Raw genomic sequence first — 9,057 nt, 5'->3', positions numbered from 1 at the left:
CCCAAAGGATTATAAATCATGCTGCTATAAAGACACATGCACACGTATGTTTATTGTGGCACTATTCACAGTAGCAAAGACTTGGAATCAACCCACATGTCCATCAGTGACAGACTGGATTAAGAAAATGTGGCACATATACACCATGGAATACTATGCAACCATCAAAAAGGATGAGTTTGTGTCCTTTGTAGGGACATGGATGCAGCTGGAAACCATCATTCTCAGCAAACTATTGCAAGAACTGAAAACCAAACACCGCATGTTCTCACTCATAGGTGGGGACTGAACAATGAGATCACTTGGACTCGGGAAGGGGAACATCGCATACCGGGGCCTATCATGGGGAGGGGGGAGAGGGGAGGGATTGCATTGGGAATTTTACCTGATGTAAATGACGAGTTGATGGGTGCTGACGAGTTGATGGGTGCAGCACACCAACATGGCACAAGTATACATATGTAACAAACCTGCACGTTATGCACATGTACCCTAGAACTTAAAGTATAATAATAATAAAATAAAATAAAATAAAAGATATTCAGATTATGCTATGCTATATGGTACAAAGTGACTTACTGTGTATGCATATCCAAATGTCATTTGCGTGGCTGCGACCCTAATGGAAAACTCCATGTGCTCCCCATAATTCTTTTTTAATTTGAGGGCTTATGTTTTAATAGTCGTCTCTGGCTCAAAGCTTTTGCTTAAATAGAATTAGCTGTATTTAGGGACTGTTGCACTGTCTAGCTGACACTTTCCTCATTTCTACCACATCATACCAGACATGAGACTCAACCCTAAGACATATACATAATCTGTTTCATTTGGAATGTTGTTATTAGATTCTAGTCTTGTAACTCCTGAAACAATAGACTTAATTTTATTCAAATGCACTGTTTTCAGAGTTTATGTAAATTTTAACTCTTTGAATGCTTAATATTGATTCATCAATATGCAAACATTTACAAGATCAGGGGAAGAAAAAGTGGCTTTGAAGAGGCTGCTAAAAAGCTTAGTGAACTGACATAATTTGGAAATTGCAAGAAGCTGCTCCTTGTTCTGGAAAACTCCTTGCAATGATTTATCAAGATACACATTTCCTAGCCTACTCTAAGGAGACAGAGCAATGATTAAAATGGTTGTGAAGTAGATGGGGACAAAACTGAAAGCAGTGACATAAAAAGGGGGACTGCAAAATAGCCTCACCACAAACCCATGATATGGGAAAGACATGGATACGAGAATGGGCAGGTTTTAGTGTATCCTGGGACTCAGGATCAAAGGAGAGAAGAAGCAGAGGTGCCACCATTGTGTGTTGATGAGTAGGCGTGAGCAGATAGTGGAGAGGACATATAGCAGGGGGTGATGATATAAAGGTGGAAGGGCTAAGGTTTTTGTCAGGTGGAAGTTGTGATTAACTTTTTCATGTTTTGTTTTGGGGATAGCTAGATGCCTGTTTTTATTCTTGCCAAAATTAGACCAACAGGTTCATATATCCACTGCACAGTAACAGACCAATTACACTGAGACAGCAGGGTTTGCAGTAGAGAAAGAATTTAGTAATCACAGGGTGCTAAGTGAGGAGATGGGAAGAGACCCTCAAATCCACTTGCCCCAGGAGTTCTGGGCTGAGGCTGTTAAGAGGACTGTGGAGGGTAAGGGGCTGGAAAATGGGATTATTGATTGGTTGGGATAAGGGGGATGAAATAATCAGGATGTGGAAGCTGCATTCTTTGGTGAATTGGCTTCTGTGGGGTCTTTCAGATCAGCTGAGTCAGTAGTTTCATTGATGTGTAGGACATGGAAAATATCTCAAATGGAACTTAACAATTCACAGTGCTTAAGTTGTTGTCTATAGAGTAGTTAAGGGGAACTACCATCTTGTGAGAGGTCTATGTGATCCTGGGGTGGTAAGTATTAAGCAACTATGAGGAAGCAGGTCAGAGAGCAAGCTGACCTCATGATTAATGTGGAATGTGCCACAAGCTTGGTTTATTTTTGTTCTCCCCTCCCCACTTCTTACCTGGTTAATTTCATAAAGCTTGAAATAGAATGAAATAGAATTTCCTAAAGTTTGAAATAGAAACTGTTTCAAACTTAGGGATGTGTCCTAGCTTTCTACTATAACAAAGTACCACAAAATTAGTGGCTTAAAACAACAAAAATTTATTATTTTACAGTTTTGTAGATTGGAAGTACATGAGTCTCACAGCGGGGCTGCATTCCTTTGGTAGACTGCAGGGGACACTCTGCTTTCCTCCCTTTGCCAGTCTCTACAGCCTGCTCATGTTCAGTGGCTCTTGGTTCCTCCCTCCATCTTCAAAACCACATTACTCCATCTCTCTCTGACTATTTGCCCATTGTGACATCTACCTCAGGAAAGGTCCTCTGCTTTTAGGGCCTCATGTGATTTGATTGGGTCCACCTGGATAATCCCCCCAATCTTTAAAGTTCCTGAATTTAATCATGTTTGCAAAATCCCTTGACCATGTGAGGTGACATACTCATAGGTCATTATTCTGCCCACCACAGGAGAATGAATTCCTTCTCTGGTCTCAGTGCTACTCTAATTCTTTTGCTCAAAGCAAAATGAACCTACTAGTAGTCAAAGAATTCTGTTCTCTGTCTATTTCCTATAAAACTGATTGTCAAGCAATATCCTGTTATTTTCTGTTTCCTCTGTCCTACCGAAAGAAGGGAGTCTCTAAATATCTGAATGGTTTGGGGCCCCATACTGGCTGACTTTCTTGGTGTGAGGGTGGATTAAAAAGCAGGAATACTTGTGGCTAGAAAGCAACCTTCTGTCATAACCAGATGATCATTTTAAAAGGGGAATGAGTATTTTGACCACTCTGACTTTATCCTTAGGGAAAATACTTTGGCCTGGAGTGCTATCCACTTATAACACTCTAATCTCACTCTTCAGACTGGGAGGGGCACATTTTTCTTCCATATATTTCAAGTCAAGCAAGCATGATTAATAGAAAAAATGGACTTCTCATTGTGAAACTGTAAGCGTTACATATTGTGAGACCTAAAATTCCAAGTGCTTCTTTGACATCTTCGAGACTTGCAGGCCCCCAAAGACCTGGCTGTAAGTTTCTCTACTCTTGTCAGATGCCACTTGCTCTTAACAGAGTCTCACGCAATGCAAAAGGCTATCCACTTTGGGAGTTCCCCTATCAGCCAGGCCAACTTCACCCTACCTGGTCTTCCACCTAATGGGTTTCACCTTCCTGCCAGCCCATGAAATTATTCAAGCAAGCAAATCACATCCTCCCATGGGAAACAAGGGTTACCCAATTCTCTTGTCACTTCTAAGCCTGACTCCCACAGCCTCTGCTGGTTCACTCTGTTGTCCCTGTGTGGTCCCTCATGGCGTGTGTATACTCATTCTCTCGGCCTATAAGTACATGTGATGAATAAACTGTTGCCAGTCTCATCTGGGCACTGTCAGACATCATGTGCTCAGCCATCCTGTACTCTTTATAAGGTGCAGACTTTCTCTTTTACTAATGCTGTGAATAGAGAGTAATCAGAACACATGCTTACTTTCCAAATGTATGGTCTATCTTCTGGATAAAAGACAAATGGATGCTCCTAGTCCCTTGCTAAGAACTGCAGGCACAGTCTTCCTCATGCAAAAGGAAAAGAAGTCAATACATATTCAGATCAGGGGGTCACAGGATTTTTCTAGGGAGTTCCAGTAACACTGATGAAATGTGGCAGAGGACAGAGAATAACAAAATTGGTTTCACAGGCAGCTCAGTAGCTTCATTGGGTATAAAATGATCTTCTGACACTATATTAATAGTCTCTGGAATGTGCTGGGGTGGGGGAGAGGTTCTTGGTAAGACTAGGCTCCATTCTATGTCACTTTCCCAACAAAGATTTTTCTTGACTTTTGTAAAAATAGGAAGTATCTGTGTAATAGAGAGGTCTAAATCTAGAAGAGAGAGATGGCTAGAAGGTAAAAGGAACTCCTACAAATCAAGAAAAGATGGTAAATTCAATAGAAAAAATAGGCAAAGGATGTAGCTAGACAATTGGCAGAAAGAGAAATCCTGATGGCTAGTAATGCTAGCCAAGAGATGCTAAATCTTAATAGCAATCAAGGAAATCCTGTTCAAAATAGCAATACTACTTTACACTCATCATTTGGCAAACATGAGAAAGCCAGATAATATCAAGTGCTGGTAAGGATAGGGGACTGGGTTCCTCATGCTCTGCTAGGGACAGTGTGAACAGGTACAGCTATTCTTCAGTGCACCCTGACATAATTTTTGAAATTAGGCATACTTGTTCTCATGACTAGTACCTTTGTTACTAGGACTATATCCCAAGGAAGTCATCAAGGAAATGTTCATGAGAGTATTCAGCCAAGTGTTAATTGTGGTAGCAAAGAATTGGAAGCAAACTAGATGACCATTGATTGCCAATACAATATATAAAGTGTGATTGTATAATCAGATTCTCAGTATCGGTTAAAAATAATAATTTAAGTTTACATTTAGCAACATGGATAGACCTCAGAAATATAATATTGAATAAAAATAACTTGAGAAACAGGATAACCCTCAGATATCATCACTTCTGTTCAAATTGAAACTCCAACATGAAACATGCCATATATTTTAAGAATATCTCTAAGTAGATATTTGAAAGGTGGATTGGAAAGAGAATGTCTATGGAGGGGAAAAGGGAAGTGGGATTATAGACAGGAAATAAAGATAAAAATATAATAAAGTAAGATATAATCAACAAGAGGCCCTACCTTGACTGATAATGATAATGTGCCACAAAATGGGGTTTGATTTAACTCAATTCTGTGTACTTATTCCTAAGAAATAAAAAAGGTAGGGAGGAAGGAATGAGGAAGGAAAGAAAGAAGGAAGGAAGCTAGTTGTTGAATGCGGTGACCAGGTAGTAGGAAACTGACTTTTGGAGGTTGACTCAACCACTGAGCCAATTCTCTTTTTTCTTTTCTTTTTTTGAGACAGAGTCATGCTCTGTCACCTAGTCTGGAGTACAGTGGCGTGATGTCTGCTCACTGCAGCCTACACCTCTGAGTTCAAGTGATTCTCCTGCCTCAGCCTCCCAAGTAGCTGGGATTACAGGCATGTGCCACCACGCCTGGCTAATTTTTTGTGGTTTTCGTAGAGATGAGGTTTCGCCATGTTGGCCAGGCTAGTCTCGAACTCCTGGCCTCAAGTGATCCGCCCACTTCAGCCTCCCAAAGTGCTGGGATTATAGGTGTGAGCCACCATGCCTGGTCCCACTGAACCAATTCTCTTATTGTCACTTTGGACTTCTCCCAGTGAGGACAAATAGGCATTAAAGACATCATAATTTAGCAGAAAGAAACTTGGAGTGGAAGACAAGAGAACTGCACCTTTCTTTCAGCTCTGTTCCAAGATGCTTGATCACAGACATCTCTTCTGTTAGATGAGGATAACAGGATCTGCTCTACCTGCCCTGGAGGGTCTTTGCAAGAATGAAGTTAGGGAGAAAAAAGTGACAGAAAATGTTGAAAATTTTCATAAATATCAGAGGCCTTATTTGTTGTGACACTGTGGGTGGACAGATGATTTCAGCTGAGAGAAGAACTAAGATTCCTATGTCCTGCATTTATCCGGGTCTTGGTTACCCTGAACAAATCTACAATCCCACCAGTAGTGTATAAGCATTCCCTTTTCTCTACTATCTCATGAGCATCTGTTATCTTTTGACTTTTTAATAATAGCCATTCTGACTGGTGTAACATGGGATCTCATTGGGGTTTTGATTTTTATTTCTCTAATGATTAGTGATATTGAGTATTTTTCATGTTTCTTGGCTGCATGTATGTCTTCTTTTGAAAAGTGTCTGTTCATGTCCTTTGCCCACTTTTTAAAGTGGTTGTTTTTTTTTTGCTTGTATGTTTGTTTAAGTTCCCTGTACATTTTGGATATTAGACATTTGTCAGATGTAGAGTTTGCAGATATTTTTCTCCCATTCTGTAGGTTGCCTATTTACTCTGATTGTTTCTTTTGTTGTGAAGAAGCTCGTTAGTTCAAGAGCTTCTTTAGGGTTCCATTTGCTGATTTTTGCTTTATTGCAATTGCTTTTGGCATTTTTGTTGTGAAATATTTGCAATTTTCTATGTCCAGCATGGTATTGCCTAGGTTATCTTCCAGGATTTTTAAATTTTTAGGTTTTTCATTTAGGTCTTTAATTTATCTTGAGTTGATTTTTCTTATGGTGTAAGGAGGAGTTCCATTTTCCATCTTCTGCATATGGCTAGGTTGTTATCCCACAGCACCATTTATTGAGTAGGAAGTCCTTTTACCGTTGCTTGTTTTTGTCAGCTTTGTCAAAGATCACATGGTTGTAAGTTTGTAGCTTTATTTCTGGGCTCTCTATTCGGTTCCATTGTTCTATGTGTCTGTTTTTGTACCAGTACTATGCTGTTTTGGTAGCCTTGTAGTATAGTTTGAAGTTGGGCAATGTGATTACTCTAGCTTTGTTCTTTTTGCTTAAGATTGCCTTGGCTATTGTGACTCATTTTTGGTTCCATATGAATTTTAGAATAGTTTTTTCTAGTTCCATGAAGAATGTCATTGGTAGTTTGATAGGAAAAGCATTGAATCTGTAAATTGCTTTGGGAAGTATGGCCATTTTAATGATGTCGATTCTTCCTATCAATGATCATGTAATATTCTTCCATTTGTTTGTGTCATTTCTGATTTCTTTGAGCAATGTTTTGTAATTTTCATTGTAGAGGTCTTTCACTTCCCTGATTAGCTGTATTACTAGGCATTTTATTCTTTTTGTGGCAATTGTGAATGGGATTACATTCCTGAGTTGGCTCTCGGCTTGGATGCTATTAGTATATAAGAATGATACTGATTATTGTACAATGATTTTGTATCCTAAAACTTTGCTGAACTTGCTTTTCAGCCCAGGGAGCTTTTGGGCTGAGACTATGGGATTTTCTAGATATAGAGTCATGTCATCTGCAAGCAGGGATAGTTTGACTTCCTCTTCCTATTTGCATGCCTTTTGTTTCTTTCTCTGGCCTGATTGCTCTGGCCTGGGCTTACAACACTATGTTCAATAGGAGTGGTGAGAATGGACACTTATTCTGGTTTTCAAGGGAAATGCTTCCAGCTTTTGCCTGTTCAGTATGATGTTGGCTGTAGGTTTGTCATATATGGCTCCTATTATTTTAAAGTATGTTCCTTGGATGTTGAATTTGATCAAAAGCCTTTTCTTTATCCATTGAGATAATCATGTAGTTTTTGTCCTTAGTTCTGTTTATGTGATGAATCACATTTACTGATTTGCATATTGTTTTAGTCTGTTCTCGTGCTGCTAATAAAGACATAGCAGAGACTGGGTAATTTATAAAGGAGAGGTTTAATGAACTCACAGCTCCACATGGCTGGGGAGGTCTCACAGTCATGGTGGAAAGCAAAGGAGGAACAAAGGCACATCTTACATGACAGCAGGCAAGACAGCTTGTGCTAGACAACTTCCGTTTATAAAACCATCAGCTCTCATGAGACTTATTTATTACCACGAGAACAGTATGAGGGAAATCACCCCCATGATTCAATTATCTCCACTGGCTCCGCCCTTGACACGTGGGTATTATTACAATTCAAGGTGAGTTTTAGTGGGGGACACAGCCCAACCATATCATGTGTGTTGAATGAACCTTGCATCCAAGTGATATCAAACCTCTTCCTGATTCCCTTTTCCTCCTACCCTTCCCAGTCTCTAATATCCTCCATTTATTCTATTTTGTACTTCTATGAGATCAACTTCTTTTAGCTTCCACATGTGGGTAAAAATATCTGGTGTTTAGTTTTTTGTTCCTGGCTACTTTCGCTTAATATTATGTTCTCCTGTTCCATCCATGGTGCTGCAAATGGCAGGATTTTATTGGTTTTATGGCTAGATAATAGCCCAGTGTGTATGTATACCATATTTTCTCCATCCATTTATCTGTTGTTGGAGACCTAGGTTGATTCCATATCTTGGCTATTGTGAATAAATAATAAACATGGAGTACTACAATAAACATGGGAGTACACATGTAAAACATTTCTTAACATCTTTTTTTCTAGCTCTTCTACCCCTTATTTTATCACTGAGCCCTGCACTATATCTTCTTTTTTTTTTTTTTTTTTGGAAATAACTGATGCTTGCTTTACAGGAAGCTCCAGAAAACACTGTGCCTTGGATTTCCTAGGCACTTAACTTACAAATATAAGGGAACCAAAGATCAGAAGCTGGATTTGAATACACTGCAAGGAAGGTGTTTCCTAGAGTAATGTATAGATGGAATTGATTCTGTAGGAAGGTGATGAACCCTGACCACTGAGTGTTGAAGCTGAGATGAGGAGACTACTGGCAGAAATACTCAAAAGTAACTAAAACACACAGGGGCTGGGGATGGATGGTTAGTCAGATTATTGACTCGAATGGCTTGTAATTAGTTTCTGATCTGAATTGAATTACTTAGGAAAGGAATGGCTTTTCAGCATAAAAATATATGCATCAATAGCACCTACCAGTCCCAACAAATGATTCTATATTTTATGTAAATCTTGTTTCCTCTTAAGGGGCTTGAAGGTGCTATCAAGCAATGGATGATTGTTCTCTTCTCTGTGCCTTGAGGCTGTAGACTTTGCTATATTAGAAAAGGTCTGAAGTTATCCATCCCATCCTTCTTCCTCCCCACGCACCAGTTCAGTCTCCTCTTTCAGGATCACATGACATTCCAGTTACTCTGAAAAAATTTGCTAGGCTGTCTGTCTAATCATGGTAAATAGAAGAGATACAAATTCCTGGAGAGTGGAAGTTGCTGTTGAGTAGAGGGGAGTGTGAGTACAATCTGGGAAAGACAGTGTGGGTAGGAAACAAATCATGTATTCTCAGGAAGGACAGATAACATCAGAGAACAAGGCAGGCTAGGTGAAGAGTTGCAGAAGGAGGATCAATACAGAAAGTTTCATGGCTGGACCCTGAGGGGAGCGGAGGGTGGACCTGGAAGGAGGACAGCTGTAT

General features: G+C 39.7%; 1 protein-coding gene across 1 annotated transcript in view; it reads left to right on the top strand.

Moving 5' to 3' along the window:
• The first annotated feature begins 5,003 nt into the window (after positions 1 to 5,003).
• TNFSF4 (tumor necrosis factor (ligand) superfamily, member 4) overlaps positions 5,004 to 9,057 on the top strand; it is a 52,644-nt gene continuing 48,590 nt past the window's right edge. Inside the window, exon 1 of the mRNA XM_011962327.1 lies at positions 5,004 to 5,120. The gene's annotated coding sequence lies outside the window, so the exon portion shown is untranslated. The remainder of the gene's footprint in view (positions 5,121 to 9,057) is intronic.

Source organism: Colobus angolensis, unplaced genomic scaffold (genome assembly GCF_000951035.1).
Source record: "Colobus angolensis palliatus isolate OR3802 unplaced genomic scaffold, Cang.pa_1.0 Scaffold59, whole genome shotgun sequence".
NCBI classification, from domain to species: Eukaryota; Metazoa; Chordata; class Mammalia; order Primates; family Cercopithecidae; genus Colobus; species Colobus angolensis.
Note: the sequence above shows the minus strand (reverse complement) of the source record. Positions and strands in the feature narration are given on the sequence as shown.